This window comes from Triticum aestivum, chromosome 7B (genome assembly GCF_018294505.1).
Source record: "Triticum aestivum cultivar Chinese Spring chromosome 7B, IWGSC CS RefSeq v2.1, whole genome shotgun sequence".
Lineage (NCBI taxonomy): Eukaryota > Viridiplantae > Streptophyta > Magnoliopsida > Poales > Poaceae > Triticum > Triticum aestivum.
In genome coordinates this window covers 396,120,953-396,140,749 of record NC_057813.1, presented here as the reverse complement: position 1 = coordinate 396,140,749, position 19,797 = coordinate 396,120,953, and positions in this window count along the sequence as shown.

Here is a 19,797-nt window from a genome sequence, read left to right as displayed (position 1 = left end):
TATGCTGGTGTGCTGCTTGTCACACCCACCGGAGAGCACCTCAAGTATGTCATCCAAATGCACTTTCCCCGGGAGATGTCAACTAACAACAACTCCGAGTACGAGGGCTTGCTTGCTGGTCTCAGGATCGCGGCGGACCTCGGAGTCAAAAAGCTCATCGTCAGGGGTGATTCGCAGCTTGTCGTCAGGTAGATCAACAAAGATTATCAAAGCCCGTTGATGGAAGCCTACGTGGATGAGGTGAGGAAACTGGAGGAGCGCTTTGACGGTATACAAGCAGAGCATGTCCCTTGGATGGAAAATGACATTACCGACTACCTGTCAAAGCGCGCTGCCCTCAAGATACGTGTGGAACCAGGTACTTTTATGCTTCAGTTAACTCAACCATCCGTCGAACCATCAGTCGGGTAGAACAAGCGGAGGAAGCTAGGCCCTGGCAAGTACTTCCCCACCGAGCTCCCCGGGGCCGCTGGCGAAGATGCTGCCGTGGATGCCGATCCTGCCGCGGGGCAACCGACTCCGGCAGGGCCTCAGGCCATAGCCGTAGAGACAGCCGCTCCCATGGCAGAAGAGATGCCTTTGGTCCTTGTCGTCGAGCCGCAGGCTCTGGCATGGGCGCAACACACCATCCAATTCCTCCAAAAGGGAGAGCTTCCTGAGGATCAGGAAGAGGCAGAAAGCGTAGCCCGCCGGTCTGCTCTGTACCAATTCAGTGACAACATATTGTACAGAAAAAGACCGAATGGGGTGAAATTGAAGTGCATCTCCCGGGAGGAAGGACTAGAGCTGTTGGCAGAGATACATGGAGGCATATGTGGCTCCCACATAGGTTTCTTCTGGCCCACCGCCCTCCAGGATGCGACGTCACTAGTAACCAAGTGTGAAGCGTGCCAGTTCCATTCAAAGAAGCTTCACCAACCAGCTCAAGCCCTTCAAACCATCCCTCTCTCCTGGCCCTTCTCGGTCTGGGGGCTCGACATATTGGGCCCTTTCCCTCGTGCCGTCGGGGGCTTTGAGTACTTGTACGTTGCAATCGACAAGTTCACAAAGTGGCCAGAGGTGGAAGCAGTGAGGAAGGTGACAGCGCAGTCAGCCATCAAGTTCTTCAAAGGACTAGTTTGCCGTTTTGGGGTACCCAATAGGATCATCACCGACAATGGCACACAGTTCACAAGCCATGCCTTCATGTAATACATTGAGGATCTCGGCAGCAAGGTCTGTTTTACTTCCGTGGCACACCCACAAAGCAACGGCCAAGCAGAGAGAGAAAATGCTAAAGTTCTGCGAGGCATAAGAACGAAGAATTTTGACAAGCTGCGCAAGAGTGGAAGGCGCTGGATTAACGAGTTGCCGACGGTTCTTTGGTTGATCAGAACGATGCCAAATCGAGCCACCGGCCAGACACCCTTTTCCCTGGTCTACGGGGCAGAAACAGTTATCCCCACAGAACTCATATACGGGTCACCTCGAGTGCTCGCTTATGATGAGCTTGAGCAAGAGCGATTGCGGCAAGATGACGCAATGCTCCTTGACTAAGATCGTCTCCGGGCGGCTATGAGAGCAGCATGCTACCAGCAAGCCTTGCGCCGCTACCATAGCCGCAAGGTTCATGCCCGAGCTTTGAGGAAGGCGACCTTGTTCTTCGGCACGTTCAGTCGACCAAGAATTCCAACAAGTTGACGCCGAAGTGGGAAGGCCCTTATCGGGTAACACAAGTCACCAGGCCCGGCGTAGTCCGCTCGGAGACCGAAGATGCCATTCCAGTGAGCAACTCCTGGAACAACGAGCATCTTCGTAAGTTTTACCCATAAGGGGCGGTTGTCGGGCCTCTGGGCAAGCCACCTTTTGTACAAGCCTTGCCTGCAAGGCATGTAACCCTTTGTACAAAGCCAGGTGCAGATCCTGAGCATAAATAAACGAAGCGCTGGCACCCTAAGTTATAGCATGCATGCTAGGTCGAGTCTCTTCCTCGGTTAGGGTTGATAGTGCTTAGCGGCGGCTAACCCCTAGCTTAGAGGTCGAGTGCGCGTCTCTCTGTTCTTTTCTGTCCTCTTTGGTTCGCAGGGCACATAAGCACTTTGCGAGCTGTTTGGAAGAAAGGGAACGGACCGGCGTCCTGACCCCGGCAAACCAAAGTTGTCGGGGGCTGCGTGTACCAAGATCTAACCGCGGCAAGCCAAGGTTGCCAGGGGCTGCAGATCCAGATAAGTCTTGTATCCTCCGTCATGCATTTCGATATGGAACTGGGATATGTGAAACCTCATTTTATTTCTAGGCTACCGTGCTCCCCTTTTTCCTGTACCCAAGTATTATCTCCAGGGTCTGGATTTGGTTGTAGTCGCGGCAACAAGGAAATGGAATGAGGAGCCTAAGCCCACTTCATCCCTACCTCCGCCAAGGGCGCGAGAAAGGTCGAGCAAAGTGGGGGGGGGGGACGGCAAGGCCTATTGCCGGGTGAAACAAACGTTTATCTTAATAGTAACAAGGATTTGCTCCTTGTCGCGGATTTCACCCACGAACGAAAACCCCGGCAAACATCCCTTTTTCATTAAAAACATCCCGTATAGGTACAATTCATATGGAGTGAAAAACATGAGCAAGAGGATTACAAGTTCTAAATTTAACGAAGGCCCGAAGGCTTACAGACTGAAAAGAGATAAGATGCCCGTAATCCCTTTCTTGTCCCTCTCCTCAGGAGGCAGGTCAAGGAAGCGAAAAGGGGCAAAAGGGGCGCCTGGGCGAGCTACGAGCGGCAGAAAGCACCAAGAGAACTGAAGGAAATATGCCCTAGAGGCAATAATAAAGTTATTATTTATTTCCTTATAATCATGATAAATGTTTATTATTCATGCTAGAATTGTATTTACCGGAAACATAATACATGTGTGAATACATAGACAAACAAAGTGTCACTAGTATGCCTCTACTTAACTAGCTCGTTAATCAAAGATGGTTATGTTTCCTAACCATGAACAATGAGTTGTTATTTGATTAACGAGGTCACATCATTAGCAGAATGATCTGATTGACATGACCCATTCCATTAGCTTAGCACCCGATCGTTTAGTATGTTGCTATTGCTTTCTTCATGACTTATACATGTTCCTATAACTATGAGATTATGCAACTCCCGTTTACCAGAGGAACACTTTGGGTACTACCAAACGTCACAACGTAACTGGGTGATTATAATGGAGTACTACAGGTGTCTCCAATGGTCGATGTTGGGTTGGCGTATTTCGAGATTAGGATTTTTCACTCCGATTGTCGGAGAGGTATCTCTGGGCCCTCTCGGTAATACACATCACATAAGCCTTGCAAGCATTACAACTAATATGTTAGTTGTGAGATGATGTATTACGGAACGAGTAAAGAGACTTGCCGGTAACGAGATTGAACTAGGTATTGGATACCGACGATCGAATCTCGGGCAAGTAACATACCGATGACAAAGGGAACAACGTATGTTGTTATGCGGTCTGACCGATAAAGATCTTCGTAGAATATGTAGGAGCCAATATGGGCATCCAGGTCCCGCTATTGGTTATTGACCAGAGACGTGTCTCGGTCATGTCTACATTGTTCTCGAACCCGTAGGGTCCGCACGCTTAAGGTTACGATGTCAGTTATATTATGAGTTTATGCATTTTGATGTACCGAAGGTTGTTCGGAGTCCCGGATGTGATCACGGACATGACGAGGAGTCTCGAAATGGTCGAGACATAAAGATTGATATATTGGAAGCCTATGTTTGGACATCGGAAGTGTTCCGGGTGAAATCGGGATTTTACCGGGTTACCGGGAGGTTACCGGAACCCCCCGGAGCCATATGGGCCATCATGGGCCTTAGTGGAAAGGAGAAAGGGCCAGCCCAAGGGGGCTGCGCGCCTCCCCCCTTCCCCTAGTCCTATTAGGACTAGGAGAGGTGGCCGGCCACCCCTCTCCCTCTTTCCCCCTTGGGAATCCTAGTTGGAATAGGATTGGGGGGGGGGGGAGTCCTACTCCCGGTAGGAGTAGGACTCCTCCTGCGCCTCTCTCTCTTGGCCGGCGCCCCCTCCCCCCTTGACTCCTTTATATACTGAGGTAGAGGCACCCCAAAGACACACAAGTTGACACAAGTTGATCCACGTGATCTATTCCTTAGCCGTGTGCGGTGCCCCCTGCCACCATATTCCTCGATAATACTGTAGAGGAGTTTAGGCGAAGCCCTGCTGCTGTAGTTCATCAAGATCGTCACCACGCCGTTGTGCTGACGAAACTCTTCCCCGACACTTTGCTGGATCGGAGTCCGGGGATCGTCATCGAGCTGAACGTGTGCTCGAACTCGGAGGTGCCGTAGTTTCGGTACTTGATCGGTTGGATCGAGAAGACGTACGACTACTTCCTCTACGTTGTGTCATCGCTTCCGCAGTCGGTCTGCGTTGGGTACGTAGACAATACTCTCCCCTCGTTGCTATGCATCACATGATCCTGTGTGTGCGTAGGAAATTTTTTGAAATTACTACGAAACACAACAGTGGCATCCGAGCCTAGGTTATTTATGTTGATGTTATATGCATGAGTAGAACACAAGTGAGTTGTGGACGATACAAGTCATACTGCCTACCAGCATGTCATACTTTGGTTCGGCGGTATTGTTGGACGAGACGACCCGGACCAACCTTACGCGTACGCTTACGCGAGACCGGTTCCCTCGACGTGCTTTGCACAGAGATGGCTTGCGGGTGACTGTCTCTCCAACTTTAGTTGAACCAAGTATGGCTACGCCCGGTCCTTGCGAAGGTTAAAACGGAGTCTATTTGACAAACTATCGTTGTGGTTTTGATGCGTAGGTGAGATTGGTTCTTACTTAAGCCCGTAGCAGCCACGTAAAACATGCAACAACAAAGTAGAGGACGTCTAACTTGTTTTTGCAGGGCATGTTGTGATGTGATATGGTCAAGGCATGATGCTGAATTTTATTGTATGAGATGATCATGTTTTGTAACCAAGTTATCGGCAACTGGCAGGAGCCATATGGTTGTCGCTTTATTGTATGCAATGTAATTGCGATGTAATGTTTTACTTTATTACTAAACGGTAGTAATAGTCGTGAAAGCATAAGATTGGCAAGACGACAACGATGCTATGATGGAGATCAAGGTGTCGCGTCAGAGATGGAGATCACAAGCACAAGATGATGATGGCCATATCATATCACTTATATTGATTGCATGTGATGTTTATCTTTTTATGCATCTTATCTTGCTTTGATTGACGGTAGCATTATAAGATGATCTCTCACTAAATTATCAAGAAGTGTTCTCCCTGAGTATGCACCGTTGCGAAAGTTCTTCGTGCTGAGACACCACGTGATGATCGGGTGTGATAGGCTCTACGTTCAAATACAACGGGTGCAAAACAGTTGCGCACGCACAATACTCAGGTTAAACTTGACGAGCCTAGCATATACAGATATGGCCTCGGAACACGGAGACCGAAAGGTCGAGCGTGAATCATATAGTAGATATGATCAACATAATGATGTTCACCGATGAAACTACTCCATCTCACGTGATGATCGGACATGGTTTAGTTGATTTGGATCACGTGATCACTTAGAGGATTAGAGGGATGTCTATCTAAGTGGGAGTTCTTTAGTAATATGATTAATTGAACTTAAAATTTATCATGAACTTAGTCCCTGAGAGTATCTTGCTTGTTTATGTTGTTTGTAGATAGATGGCTCGTGCTGTTGTTCCGTTGAATTTTAATGCGTTCCTTGAGAAAGCAAAGTTGAAAGATGATGGTAGCAATTACACGGACTGGGTCCGTAACTTGAGGATTATCCTCATTGCTACACAGAAGAATTACGTCCTGGAAGCAGCGCTGGGTGCCAGGCCTGCTGCTGGAGCAACACCAGATGTTATCAACGTCTGGCAGAGCAAAGCTGATGACTACTCGATAGTTCAGTGTGCCATGCTTTACGGCTTAGAATCGGGACTTCAACGACGTTTTGAACGTCATGGAGCATATGAGATGTTCCAGGAGTTGAAGTTAATATTTCAAGCAAATGCCCGAATTGAGAGATATGAAGTCTCCAATAAGTTCTATAGCTGCAAGATGGAGGAGAACAGTTCTGTCAGTGAGCATATACTCAAAATGTCTGGGTATAATAATCACTTGATTCAATTGGGAGTTAATTTTCCGGATGATTGCGTCATTGACAGAATTCTCCAATCACTGCCACCAAGCTACAAGAGCTTCGTGATGAACTATAATATGCAAGGGATGAACAAGACTATTCCCGAGCTCTTCGCAATGCTGAAAGCTGCGGAGGTAGAAATCAAAAAGGAGCATCAAGTGTTGATGATTAACAAAACCACTAGTTTCAAGAAAAAGGGCAAAGGAAAGAAGAAAGGGAACTTCAAGAAGAACATCAAGTCAGTTGCTGCTCAAGAGAAGAAACCCAAGTCTGGACCTAAGCCTGAAACTGAGTGCTTCTACTGCAAGCAGACTGGTCACTGGAAGCGGAACTGCCCCAAGTATTTGGCGGATAAGAAGGATGGCAAGGTGAACAAAGGTATATGTGATATACATGTTATTGATGTGTACCTTACCAATGCTCGCAGTAGCACCTGGGTATTTGATACTGGTTCTGTTGCTAATATTTGCAACTCGAAACAGGGGCTACGGATTAAGCGAAGATTGGCTAAGGACGAGGTGACGATGCGCGTGGGAAACGGTTCCAAAGTCGATGTGATCGCAGTCGGCACGCTACCTCTACATCTACCTTCGGGATTAATATTAGACCTAAGTAATTGTTATTTGGTGCCAGCGTTGAGCATGAACATTATATCTGGATCTTGTTTAATGCGAGACGGTTATTCATTTAAATCAGAGAATAATGGTTGTTCTATTTATATGAGTAATATCTTTTATGGTCATGCACCCTTGAAGAGTGGTCTATTCTTATTGAATCTCGATAGTAGTAATACACATATTCATAATGTTGAAGCCAAAAGATGCAGAGTTGATAATGAAAGTGCAACTTATTTGTGGCACTGTCGTTTAGGTCATATCGGTATAAAGCGCATGAAGAAACTCCATGCTGATGGACTTTTGGAACCACTTGATTATGAATCACTTGGTACTTGTGAACCGTGCCTCATGGGCAAGATGACTAAAACACCGTTCTCCGGTACTATGGAGAGAGCAACAGATTTGTTGGAAATCATACATACTGATGTATGTGGTCCAATGAATATTGAGGCTCGAGGCGGATATTGTTATTTTCTCACCTTCACAGATGATTTGAGCAGATATGGATATATCTACTTAATGAAGCATAAGTCTGAAACATTTGAAAAGTTCAAAGAATTTCAGAGTGAAGTTGAAAATCATCGTAACAAGAAAATAAAGTTTCTACGATCTGATCGTGGAGGAGAATATTTGAGTTACGAGTTTGGTGTACATTTGAAAAACTGTGGAATAGTTTCACAACTCACGCCACCCGGAACACCACAGCGCAATGGTGTGTCTGAACGTCGTAATCGTACTTTACTAGATATGGTGCGATCTATGATGTCTCTTACAGATTTACCGCTATCATTTTGGGGTTGTGCTTTAGAGACGGTCGCATTCACGTTAAATAGGGCACCATCAAAATCCGTTGAGACGACGCCTTATGAACTGTGGTTTGGCAAGAAACCAAAGTTGTCGTTTCTTAAAGTTTGGGGCTGCGATGCTTATGTGAAAAAACTTCAACCTGATAAGCTCGAACCCAAATCGGAGAAATGTGTCTTCATAGGATACCCAAAGGAAACTGTTGGGTACACCTTCTATCACAGATCCGAAGGCAAGACATTCGTTGCTAAGAATGGATCATTTCTAGAGAAGGAGTTTCTCTCGAAAGAAGTGAGTGGGAGGAAAGTAGAACTTGACGAGGTAATTGTACCTGCTCCCTTACTGGAAAGTAGTTCATCACAGAAAACTGTTTCAGTGACACCTACACCAGTTAGTGAGGAAGCCAATGATAATGATCATGAAACTTCAGATCAAGATACTACTGAACCTCGTAGATCAACCAGAGTAAGATCCGCACCAGAGTGGTACGGTAATCCTGTTCTGGAGGTCATGCTACTAGATCATGATGAACCTACGAACTATGAAGAAGCGATGGTGAGCCCAGATTCCGCAAAGTGGCTTGAAGCCATGAAATCTGAGATGGGATCCATGTATGAGAACAAAGTATGGACTTTGGTTGACTTGCCCGATGATCGGCAAGCAATTGAGAATAAATGGATCTTTAAGAAGAAGACTGACGCTGATGGTAATGTTACTGTCTACAAAGCTCGACTTGTCGCAAAAGGTTTTCGACAAGTTCAAGGGATTGACTACGATGAGACCTTCTCACCCGTAGCGATGCTTAAGTCCGTCCGAATCATGTTAGCAATTGCCGCATTTTATGATTATGAAATTTGGCAAATGGATGTCAAAACTGCATTCCTGAATGGATTTCTGGAAGAAGAGTTGTATATGATGCAACCAGAAGGTTTTGTCGATCCAAAGGGAGCTAACAAAGTGTGCAAGCTCCAGCGATCCATTTATGGACTGGTGCAAGCCTCTCGGAGTTGGAATAAACGTTTTGATAGTGTGATCAAAGCATTTGGTTTTATACAGACTTTCGGAGAAGCCTGTATTTACAAGAAAGTGAGTGGGAGCTCTATAGCATTTCTGATATTATATGTGGATGACATATTACTGATTGGAAATGATATAGAATTTCTGGATAGCATAAAGGGATACTTGAATAAAAGTTTTTCAATGAAAGACCTCGGTGAAGCTGCTTACATATTAGGCATTAAGATCTATAGAGATAGATCAAAACGCTTAATTGGACTTTCACAAAGCACATACCTTGACAAAATTTTGAAGAAGTTCAAAATGGATCAAGCGAAGAAAGGGTTCTTGCCTGTGTTACAAGGTGTGAAATTGAGTAAGACTCAATGCCCGACCACTGCAGAAGATAGAGAGAATATGAAAGATGTTCCCTATGCATCAACCATAGGATCTATCATGTATGCAATGCTGTGTACCAGACCTGATGTATGCCTTGCTATAAGTTTAGCAGGGAGGTACCAAAGTAATCCAGGAGTGGATCACTGGACAGCGGTCAAGAACATCCTGAAATACCTGAAAAGGACTAAGGATATGTTTCTCATATATGGAGGTGACAAAGAGCTCATCGTAAAAGGTTACGTTGATGCAAGCTTTGACACTGATCCGGTCGATTCTAAATCGCAAACCGGATACGTGTTTACATTAAACGGTGGAGCTGTCAGTTGGTGCAGTTCTAAACAAAGCGTCGTAGCAGGATCTACATGTGAAGCGGAATACATAGCTGCTTCGGAAGCAGCAAATGAAGGAGTCTGGATGAAGGAGTTCATATCCGATCTAGGTGTCATACCTAGTGCATCGGGTCCAATGAAAATCTTTTGTGACAATACTGGTGCAATTGCCTTGGCAAAGGAATCCAGATTTCACAAAAGGACCAAACACATCAAGAGACGCTTCAACTCCATCCGGGATCTAGTCCAGGTGGGAGACATAGAGATTTGCAAGATACATATGGATCTGAATGTTGCAGACCCACTGACTAAGCCTCTTCCACGAGCAAAACATGATCAGCACCAAGGCTCCATGGGTGTTAGAATCATTACAGTGTAATCTAGATTATTGACTCTAGTGCAAGTGGGAGACTGAAGGAAATATGCCCTAGAGGCAATAATAAAGTTATTATTTATTTCCTTATAATCATGATAAATGTTTATTATTCATGCTAGAATTGTATTTACCGGAAACATAATACATGTGTGAATACATAGACAAACAAAGTGTCACTAGTATGCCTCTACTTGACTAGCTCGTTAATCAAAGATGGTTATGTTTCCTAACCATGAACAATGAGTTGTTATTTGATTAACGAGGTCACATCATTAGCAGAATGATCTGATTGACATGACCCATTCCATTAGCTTAGCACCCGATCGTTTAGTATGTTGCTATCGCTTTCTTCATGACTTATACATGTTCCTATAACTATGAGATTATGCAACTCCCGTTTACCGGAGGAACACTTTGGGTACTACCAAACGTCACAACGTAACTGGGTGATTATAAAGGAGTACTACAGGTGTCTCCAATGGTCGATGTTGGGTTGGCGTATTTCGAGATTAGGATTTGTCACTCCGATTGTCGGAGAGGTATCTCTGGGCCCTCTCGGTAATACACATCACATAAGCCTTGCAAGCATTACAACTAATATGTTAGTTGTGAGATGATGTATTACGGAACGAGTAAAGAGACTTGCCAGTAACGAGATTGAACTAGGTATTGGATACCGACGATCGAATCTCGGGCAAGTAACATACCGATGACAAAGGGAACAACGTATGTTGTTATGCGGTCTGACCGATAAAGATCTTCGTAGAATATGTAGGAGCCAATATGGGCATCCAGGTCCCGCTATTGGTTATTGACCAGAGACATGTCTCGGTCATGTCTACATTGTTCTCGAACCCGTAGGGTCCGCACGCTTAAGGTTACGATGACAGTTATATTATGAGTTTATGCATTTTGATGTACCGAAGGTTGTTTGGAGTCCCGGATGTGATCACGGACATGACGAGGAGTCTCGAAATGGTCGAGACGTAAAGATTGATATATTGGAAGCCTATGTTTGGACATCGGAAGTGTTCCGGGTGAAATCGGGATTTTACCGGGTTACCGGGAGGTTACCGGAACCCCCCGGGAGCCATATGGGCCTTCATGGGCCTTAGTGGAAAGGAGAAAGGGGCAGCCCAAGGTGGCTGCGCCTCTTCCCCCTCCCCTAGTCCTATTAGGACTAGGAGAAGGTGGCCGGCCCCCCTCTCTCCCTTCCCCTCCGAGGAATCCTAGTTGGACTAGGATTGGGGGGAGGAATCCTACTCCCAGAAGGAGTAGGACTCTCCTGCGCCTCTCTCTTTGGCCGGCCAGCCTCCCCTCCTCTCCTCCTTTATATACGGAGGCAGGGGCACCTCTAAACACACAAGTTGACACAAGTTGATCCACGTGATCGATTCCTTAGCCGTGTGCGGTGCCCCCTGCCACCATATTCCTCGATAATACTGTAGCGGAGTTTAGGCGAAGCCCTGCTGCTGTAGTTCATCAAGATCGTCACCACGCCGTCGTGCTGACGAAACTCTTCCCCGACACTTTGCTGGATCGGAGTCCGGGGATCGTCATCGAGCTGAACGTGTGCTCGAACTCGGAGGTGCCGTAGTTTCGGTGCTTGATCGGTTGGATCGTGAAGACGTACGACTACTTCCTCTACGTCGTGTCATCGCTTCCGCAGTCGGTCTGCGTTGGGTACGTAGACAACACTCTCCTCTCGTTGCTATGCATCACATGATCCTGTGTGCGCGTAGGAAAATTTTTGAAATTACTACGAAACCTAACAAGAACATCCTAAAATACCTGAAAAGGACTAAGGATATGTTTCTCGTATATGGAGGTGACAAAGAGCTCACCGTAAAAGGTTACGTTGATGCAAGCTTTGACACTGATCCGGACGATTCTAAATCGCAAACCGGATACGTGTTTACATTAAACGGTGGAGCTGTCAGTTGGTGCAGTTCTAAACAAAGCGTTGTAGCGGGATCTACATGTGAAGCGGAATACATAGCTGCTTCGGAAGCAGCAAATGAAGGAGTCTGGATGAAGGAGTTCATATCCGATCTAGGTGTCATACCTAGTGCATCGGGTCCAATGAAAATCTTTTGTGACAATACTGGTGCAATTGCCTTGGCAAAGGAATCCAGATTTCACAAAAGGACCAAACACATCAAGAGACGCTTCAACTCCATCCGGGATCTAGTCCAGGTGGGAGACATAGAGATTTGCAAGATACATACGGATCTGAATGTTGCAGATCCGTTGACTAAGCCTCTTCCACGAGCAAAACATGATCAGCACCAAAGCTCCATGGGTGTAAGATTCATTACAGTGTAATCTAGATTATTGACTCTAGTGCAAGTGGGAGACTGAAGGAAATATGCCCTAGAGGCAATAATAAAGTTATTATTTATTTCCTTATAATCATGATAAATGTTTATTATTCATGCTAGAATTGTATTTACCGGAAACATAATACATGTGTGAATACATAGACAAACAGAGTGTCACTAGTATGCCTCTACTTGACTAGCTCGTTAATCAAAGACGGTTAAGTTTCCTAACCATGAACAATGAGTTGTTATTTGATTAACGAGGTCACATCATTAGTAGAATGATCTGATTGACATGACCCATTCCATTAGCTTAGCACCCGATCGTTTAGTATGTTGCTATTGCTTTCTTCATGACTTATACATGTTCCTATGACTATGAGATTATGCAACTCCCGTTTACCGGAGGAACACTTTGGGTACTACCAAACGTCACAACGTAACTGGGTGATTATAAAGGAGTACTACAGGTGTCTCCAATGGTCGATGTTGGGTTGGCGTATTTCGAGATTAGGATTTGTCACTCCGATTGTCGGAGAGGTATCTCTGGGCCCTCTCGGTAATACACATCACATAAGCCTTGCAAGCATTACAACTAATATGTTAGTTGTGAGATGATGTATTATGGAACGAGTAAAGAGACTTGCCGGTAACGAGATTGAACTAGGTATTGGATACCGACGATCAAATCTCGGGCAAGTAACATACCGATGACAAAGGGAACAACGTATGTTGTTATGCGGTCTGACCGATAAAGATCTTCGTAGAATATGTAGGAGCCAATATGGGCATCCAGGTCCCGCTATTGGTTATTGACCAGAGACGTGTCTCGGTCATGTCTACATTGTTCTCGAACCCGTAGGGTCCGCACGCTTAAGGTTACGATGACAGTTATATTATGAGTTTATGCATTTTGATGTACCGAAGGTTGTTCGGAGTCCCGGATGTGATCATGGACATGACGAGGAGTCTCGAAATGGTCGAGACGTAAAGATTGATATATTGGAAGCCTATATTTGGATATCGGAAGTGTTCCGGGTGAAATCGGGATTTTACCGGAATACCGGGAGGGTTACCGGAACCCCCCGGGAGCTATTTGGGCCATAGTGGGCCTTAGTGGAAAAGAGAAGGGGCTGCCCTAGATGGTCTGCGCGCCCCCCTTCCCCTAGTCCTATTAGGACTAGGAGAGGTGGCCGGCCCCCTCCTCCTCTTTTCCCCTCCGAGGAATCCTAGTTGGACTAGGATTGGAGGGGGAATCCTACTCCCAGAGGGAGTAGGACTCTCCTGCGCCTCCCCCCTTGGCCGGCCAGCCTCCCCTCCTCTCCTCCTTTATATACAGAGGCAGGGGCACCTCTAAACACACAAGTTGACACAAGTTGATCCACGTGATCTATTCCTTAGCCGTGTGCGGTGCCCCCTGCCACCATATTCCTCGATAATACTGTAGCGGAGTTTAGGCGAAGCCCTGCTGCTGTAGTTCATCAAGATCGTCACCACACCGTCGTGCTGACGAAACTCTTCCCCGACACTTTGCTGGATCGGAGTCCGGGGATCGTCATCGAGCTGAACGTGTGCTCGAACTCGAAGGTGCCGTAGTTTCGGTACTTGATCGGTTGGATCGAGAAGACGTACGACTACTTCCTCTACGTTGTGTCATCGCTTCCGCAGTCGGTCTGCGTTGGGTACGTAGACAATACTCTCCCCTCGTTGCTATGCATCACATGATCCTGTGTGTGCGTAGGAAATTTTTTGAAATTACTACGAAACCCAACACCAGGACCCTCATCGGTGGCGATGCAGGACTCAACGTCCTGTCCGTCATGATGTTTAACAATCTCCAAGTACCATATGATCAACTTCAGCCAACCAAGCCTTTCTCAGGAGTCACTGATGGCTCCACCACTCTGATAGGGCAGGTTCGCCTCCCTGTCACTTTCGGACAGCGCAAGAGCTACCGTACCAAGCTCATCGACTTGGACGTTGCCCACATTCGCCTGCCATACAATGCCATCCTCGGGTATCCATCCCTGTCCAAGTTCATGGCAGTGACTCACCATGGTTACAATGTCCTCAAGATGCCGGGAAGCAGCGGAATCATCACAGTTCCCTGCGAAGAGAAGGATGCGGTGTGCTCTCTCAAATGTGCCTTCCAAGCTGCATCAGCTGAGGACCCAAACAACAAGAGTGAGAACCCTCCCGAGGCAGTTCCTAAGAAGAAGAAGACATCACCCAGCTCAAGGCCTCAGGAGGTAGGCATCTCCGGAGGTGCCGCTTCAGGATCTACGCCCGTGCAAGGGGCGCCTCCCTCCATCAAATAGGAAGGCGCACCCGGCGCCCTCCTCGGGCAAGGCTCGGGGGATCTCTCCTGGAGGGCCTCAGACTTTGCCAAGATCACGAGGGAGGCGCTCAGGAACCACTTGGAGGCGTGCTTCATGGCACGTTTTCCTCAGGAAGGCATGGGGCAAGGAAGGCCCAACCCTCAGGAGTTCATCACCAAGGCCACTCAGGAGCTTCAAGAATCACGAGTCATGCGCGGCGATCACCGCCTACCTAGCGTAGCTCCCCATCCAGGCGAGGATGGTGGGCGGCGCGTCTGCATCGACTACCCAGGGCTCAGCCGAGTCGCGTCTCAAGAGCGCATCTAGCCTTCACGCGTGGGACGCTGCGAGGGTCCGCCGCACAGCTACATTCGCATGCCTTTCGGCCTGCCGAATGTGGCTGCTGCTTACCAGCGTCTTATGCGGAACATTCTGGCAGCTCAGGAGGCCAGGCACCACGCGGTCCAGGCAGAGATGGAGATGGTCCTCGAGGAACCGCATGGACCCCCAGAGCCTCCCGAGGCTCAGGGCCTCGGTGGCTCGTGAGGATCGGCCTCTTCACTGCGTATCTACAGTTGCTTCAACACCCACTCTACAATGGTACCAGGTGACATCTTTCGAGTTTCATTTCAGCTGAGAGCGCCCCCAGGGCAGCATTATTCCCAGGTCGCGTGGGTCTATCCCTGCGGCATGTATCCCTTTTGCTTATGTCTTCAGTTTACCTTGCTGGGGGCGCCCCTCGGGCTGCATCATCCCCAAGCCGCCCGGGCCTGACCCAGTGGCATGTATCCTTTTGGCACCTATCTAAGTTGGTTTTCCTTTCATGCTTAACCTGCCTGTGATAATCGCCTACTCGATTGACAACTACCTTTGGAGCCGCTCGTGCTGGCAGGGCGCTTGCGCATGGGTCCGCACCTGCAACATCGACAAATCTAAGTGGTCGAGCTCCGGCCCATGGCAGCCCCGCAAGCATCACCTCACCAGGCCCTCAGTTCCCACACCACACTCTCGGAGCAACCAATGGCCGGCCGACAATCGTAATGGCAACCCTTGCTTCTCTCATGTTGGTTTACAGGGACTACCTGAGGAATAATGTGGGGGACGTCGCGAGCTCTCTCTCCCTTACCCGTACGGTCCGCTTGCATGTTAAAAGGGGGGCTCCTGAGCATCGCGACTCAGGAGCTCTTACTAGATCTCCAGCCCTCACCCCTGGCCTTGTCCACGGCATCGCGACCTGGCATACCAGCGGCGGCTGAGCTCGCTCGAGGGCCGGGACCTGAGGACGTAGAGCATGAAGGAGAGTGCAGGGAAGGGAGGAGAAGCTCATGAAGGCCGTACCCAGCTACATCCCAGCTGCCGACGCACAAGTCCGGCACCTCGTGAAGGAACGGCTCCCTGCTTACGAGATAAGTCTCATCCCCGGAATAGCTAATTGATGCGACACCAAATCCCCCATCTAATGCGGTCCTGTGACGGCGACATTGCCATCCTTTCTCGCCTTCTGGCGGCTTCTTGAGCGCTAAAGGGGACCTCCTGAGCATCGCGCCTCAGGGGCTCTTACTAGACCTCGGGCCACTCACCTCCTGGCCTTGACCACGGCATCGCGACCTGGCATACCAGCGACGGCTGAAGCCTGCCTGGGGACCGGGACCTGTCAGCATAGAGCACCAATTCATCGCGAGGTTAGAAGGGGAACTAAGCCGGGACAGGACAAGCATTAGCACCACTTCGTAATCACCCAAGCCCCGGGTCATGTAGACCTTGCCCGGAGCGACGACTTCAACCTCCGCTTTGGTAGTCGGGGTACCGCAGTCGGCGTGCTGTAGCCAGAGCTCGAGAGGCCCCCTTGGTGGCATCTCAAAGGCAAAGAAGGGAGGAAAGCAGATCCAAGAGCTTGGAGGCATGGCGGCATGGAGTACGAGCTCGCGAGAGGAGTTCGCGGGGTGGACTCCAGGAGCAACGGCGTGCACCGCCATGACTCGTCAGCGTCGCCAATGGCATGGGAAGCGCCTCTTGGCGTCTTCTTCTCCAGGGCCCTTAGTCCGGGCGTACAGAGGTAGCAGAAACCCATGAGGTGGCCACTCGTACCAGGGCCTCGATGTCTCCGGCCGAGCAACCCGGCCGCTTCTTCGGCGGGAGCGGGTCGGGCCCCTCTCGGGGGCCTTTCCTTTATCCTCGGTTGAGAACCGGCGGATCGGTGCCATTGGTGGCAAGATGGAGGAGGAGCGAGGAAGAAGAAGCAAGCAGAGCGAGAAGAGATGGCTGCGGGGGCTCGCACCTCTCCGTACTTATAGTCCAGACGAGGCCAACTGTCGGCCTCCACGGTCGCAGGTAATCATGACTCTTTTTGCATGTAGCAGGGACTCGTCAAATCGGTCAGTTGCCAAGGCAGCATGGGGAAGCGGAGACGCCCACGTTCAATCAACCGCCACGCGGCGACAAAGGCCGCAGGCTGTTGGGCCCACGGCGCTCCGCACTTTCCCTTTGGCTTTGCTGCTAAGCCAACCGAGCGCGCCTTGGGCCCGGGGGCTACTATCGGTGTTCTGGGAATGGGGGTCCCCACACTTGCCTGCCTGCGGCCTGCGGCGTAGCTCAAGGGGTGGCCCAACATGGCCCGTATTCATCAACCCAAACTCAAGACCCTCGCAAGGGGCCAAGCCTCGCGGGGCGGATGACGCAAGGCTCCTCAGGGGTGGCCTCACCAGGCAGGCTCACGAGGAGGCGGAGAGATCAAGGCAGGAGTACCTCACGAGGTGCTCGTGATGCAAGCCGTGACGATCGAGACCAGGCGGGCACCAGCCTGTGTAGTGTCCTTGTTTCCTCTTTGGTGTAAAGGGAGCAAGCGCTGGCGCAGAGTACCGAGGCATCAAGCAAAGGTTAACATATCAGTGCAACGAGGCCAAGACCAGCAGAGCGGCAGGATGGACGTCGCCATGGAGCCCAAGACGTCATCATCACCAATGCCTTTGGCAGTCGAAGACCAACTTTAGTCAGGATAGCTTGTACTAGCTGTTCCCCTTCAAAATGGCCGTTGTTGGCTCCCTTTCCGCTCAATATTTGGGAAGAGGACCAGGGCCTCTATAAATAGAGATAGCCACCACCGTAGAAAGGGGATCGATCTATCAAGTTCTCGCCAAGCCAGCAGAGACCGAATCCACCCAAGTAGAACATCGCACCAGCTCAAGAACACTTCTCGCGAGGCTGTTCTTCCTCTGTACTGTTCATCATCAGCCCTAGAGGCAATCCACCACCACACACACGAGAGTAGGGTATTACACCACAACGGTGGCCTGAACTAGTATAAATCTTGTGTCCCTTGTGTCGTTCATCGTGTAGCTTAGATTCACGACGTGGCTTTGGGGCGTGGATCCGTAGGGGAAGATCTTCGTGCGCACCCCAGAGTTAGAACATTAAGGGTTTTGCCGGAACCCGCTATCCGACAGATATATAGGTCATGCTCTGACATTACATAATATAGTTTGAGTGCATGCATGTGTATGCATGAATCCCTCCCACTGGATCGAAGTTGGGGGGGAGGCATCACACGAAGCATCATGAAATGATCTCGCTTTGTGTGGGGACTGTACGATTTTTGACACATGCGCCACATCAATGTTGCGAATGGTATTCAAACGTGCATGCATCACCTCCATCATATATATGTTTGGGACACATGCATGCAGTGGTTGTCTTCGAGCATACTCTACCCTCACGTGGTAATCGGTGGCAAGCCTGTATGTTCATGGGCCCGCGTGGATGTCCATGATCACTTCGACCGACAACAAGAGAGGTTACCACATGGTGGATTCTTCTTCTTTGGTTCGTGTTACGAGAGTAGGTCAGGGTGAGATTCCAGACCTAATAAGTTTGAGCACATACGTATGTACGCATGAATCCCCGTCACTGGCTAGAAGTGGGGTGACATGCATACTAGGCGTCGTGAACCCTTGCTCCGTGTGGGGACTTTCCGGTTCCAAAGCACAGTGCCACATCAAAGTTTGGCATTGGGTATTCAAACATCAAACAACCTCCATACATATGTTTGGGCCACACATGCAGGTAGTGATTGTCTTCGGGCACTACTCCGTTGCATGGTTATCGCGAGCTAGCCCATTTATGGGGTCGCGTGGACGTCCATCACTTTGACCAACAACAAGAGAGAGGTATACGACCAATGTGGATTCTTCCTGGTTCGTGTTACAGTACGTCTTGGTGAGATTCCCTCCCCCACCAACTCAAAGTGTGTGTGTGTGGGGGGGGGGGTACTACTTTGCACTTCCAGAACCTCCTTGGGGCCAGGGATGTCCGGTTAGTTTGTGAGGTACATGTGCCACATCAAAGTTATGAATTGGGTATTTAAATATCGCACCACCCTTTCCATACATGTAGTTCGGCTACCCATAGGTGGTTCGTATGTGGTCTCACCCAGCTTGTGCCACAAGCACACATTTGTGGACCCACACACAGTCCACCTTTTACTGGAAGTGAAAGGGGGCTGTGGTTTGGCCATCATGGACTCCTATAGCTTTAGTGTTATTGTAGGGTGAGATTTTAGACCTAGCTATTTGGTGGCATGCGTTCAGAGCTAGGCTTCCCCTCCCATCAACACAAGTGGTGGTGGGGGGGGGGGCAGGACTAGCAATACCGTGTGTTTTGTGAGACAGGTGCCACATCAAAGTTGTGCATTGGGTATTTGAACATCAAACCACCATTTTCATACATATTTTTTGTCCACATGTAAGTGTGTTCGTGTTCTGACCCTTTCCTGTGTCATTTTTGCCAAATTTATAAAAAGTAGACAAGTCGGATGATGCAGCAGACACGGTTCCCTCGGACTACCCGTGTGCCATGCTCGTGCCCCTGTCACTCACATTCGCACAATACGTACATCGGGCTCCATGAGGCTTCCATCGTAATCTATAAAATATCTACCCGCCTGGAGGGTTTTCCTGTTTGATATGATTACTATGTTTTGATCGTGTGCGATGTTTGTTGCCCCCGCTACCGCCTAAATCACTCAAAAATATCTAACCGTCTGGAGGGATTTTCTATGTGATAGCACACAGTTATTATGTTTGGACCGTGTGCGATGTTGTTTGCTTCCGTTCCCGCCTGCATCCCTCAAAAATATCTAGCCGCCTAGAGGATTTTTCTATTTGATAACACAAGGTTATTATTCTTCGAACGTGTGTGATGTTTGTTGTTCCTGCTCCCGCCTGCATCCCTCCAAAAGATCTACCCGACTGAAGGTTTTTTCTATTTGATAGCACATGGTTCTTATTTTAGGACCGTGTGCGATGTTTGTTGCTCAATTCCTTCATCCAAATTTTTAATTGCCCCGTCATTTTACTCCCGCCTAGTAGATTTTTCAGTAACCCCATCATTTCCTCAAACACCACCTTAGCCCCCCTCCACACACACATCCCAAAAACACCACGCGCGTGCACACACAC